The sequence below is a fragment of the Mandrillus leucophaeus genome, unplaced genomic scaffold (genome assembly GCF_000951045.1).
Source record: "Mandrillus leucophaeus isolate KB7577 unplaced genomic scaffold, Mleu.le_1.0 Scaffold254, whole genome shotgun sequence".
NCBI classification, from domain to species: Eukaryota; Metazoa; Chordata; class Mammalia; order Primates; family Cercopithecidae; genus Mandrillus; species Mandrillus leucophaeus.
This window is the reverse complement of record NW_012102632.1, coordinates 3,940,727-3,942,450: the sequence shown is the minus strand read 5'-3', so window position 1 is coordinate 3,942,450 and position 1,724 is coordinate 3,940,727. Positions and strand designations below refer to the sequence as shown.

At 50.3% G+C, this 1,724-nt stretch overlaps 1 pseudogene across 1 annotated transcript in view; it reads left to right on the top strand.

Moving 5' to 3' along the window:
- LOC105542269 overlaps positions 1-1,161 on the top strand; it is a 15,728-nt pseudogene extending 14,567 nt beyond the window's left edge. Inside the window, exons 16-19 of the transcript XR_001006442.1 lie at positions 157-259; positions 343-446; positions 530-683; positions 770-1,161. The product of XR_001006442.1 is annotated as a putative golgin subfamily A member 6C (transcript). The remainder of the gene's footprint in view (positions 1-156; positions 260-342; positions 447-529; positions 684-769) is intronic.
- The last annotated feature ends 563 nt before the right edge of the window (positions 1,162-1,724 follow it).

Below are 1,724 nucleotides of genomic sequence, written 5' to 3'. Positions count from 1 at the left end.
GGACTGGGGGTGAGTTTGTGTGTGGGGAGAGCTGCCGGGCCCTGTAGGAAGCCATGGAGAAGGTGAAGGTGAGTGAGTCCTGGCATGGGCCATGAAAAGTGGGGGCAGGGCAGGAGAGGTCACTCCCAAGATATGACCCTATTATTTTGGCTGCAGAGCGGCTTTATGGACCTCCCAAAGGAGAAGGTGGATGGGAAGGAGCAGGTGGAGAATCTAGAGCTTGGATTCATCCAGCTCTCTGGAGCAACAGACGGCATGAGTGAGCGGGAGGCCACAGCATGGGCACGGGCAGCTGCAGGGCCATTGTAGGGGCCCCAGCGTCTGAGCCCTGTTCTCTTGCAGGAGAGTACTTCACCATATATGGGAGCCAAGGGGCAGTCCCAAACACGCGGCACCAGGAGGAGGAGGACGTCAGCAGTCTGGCCCAGAATGAGGAGGAGATGAACGTAGGGCACGAAACATTTCTGCAAGGGTGGGGGTGGGTATGAGCACAGGCTCTAATGTGGTAGCTGAGCACTCCTCCCTTCAGGTGAAGCTGCTGGAGCTGCAGGAGCTGGTGTTGCCGCTTGTGGGTGACCACGAGGGGCATGACAAATTCCTCCCCACTGCCCAGAACCCTGCTGATGAGCCCGCTCCAGGGGCCACAGCCCCCCAGGAACTTGGGGCTGCCCATGAGCAGGGTGGTGAGTAGAGCCCTCAGGCGGGGTGGACAGGCAGGGGCAGGGGAGGCTAGCACTGTGCTCAGACCCCCGCCTCCCTCTCTCCGAAGATTTTTATGAGGTGAGCCTGGCCAACAGCATGGAGCCTGCACCAGGAGAGGCCAGGGAGGGTTCTCCCCATGACAACCCCACTGCACAGAAGATTGTACAGCTGCTTCCTGTAATGCAGGACACCCAGGAGCACCCAGGCTTTGCCAGCAAACCCTGCGTGCCATTCTTTTACCGGGCAGCTGAGAACAGAGAGATAAAAATCATCATCATCTAAGAGCTGGTCAAGAAATTAAAAAAAAAAAAAAACAATTATGGGGTTAATCCCCTACACAATTCATCTACTTCATTGGAATGTTAGAGCCCCTCATGTTTATTTATGTTTCTAATTTACAGTTTAAATTTCTTTCTGAAAAGTTAAGGGAGAGTGGGTCTTTCCCTGATGTTCACTCTGGCATCCTTTAGCATTTTTGTTTTTAATTGATAATTGTAGGTCATTAGCTCGCATATCGAGTTTGCCCTTACATGGTGGGAGTTCAAACACACAAAACCCACTATTTGCACAAAACTATTCTTACTGGTTTGGAATAGGCTGCCCTGCTTTTTAAATGTTATTGCAGCATGTATATTCATTACAGAATTCAGATAAAATTTGCTTATGTTCTGCTATTATGTTTGATCGATTCCTAATCACAGTGAGCTCTTCATTAGCTCAGTATGTGGTTTGCCCTCAAGTGCGCAGTTTCTTACTTTGTAATATGCCCCTGTGAGTACTGACATTTAGAGTTGTTTAAAGGCCAAGAACTGGAAACAGCCTTTCCCCTATTTTCTGTGTATTGGGGATGGGGGTGATAACATTTTGGGGAGCTTTTTAAATCTCACAGAAGAGGAAAGTGGCCTGCTTTGGCAGGTGTGTGCAGGATAGAGTGTGATTCATTTGTTCTGGTGCCAGGAATGAGCGCGGTACTATGGTAGTTCCCTGAGGATTTGTATGTGCTCTGGGCTCATGAAGATATC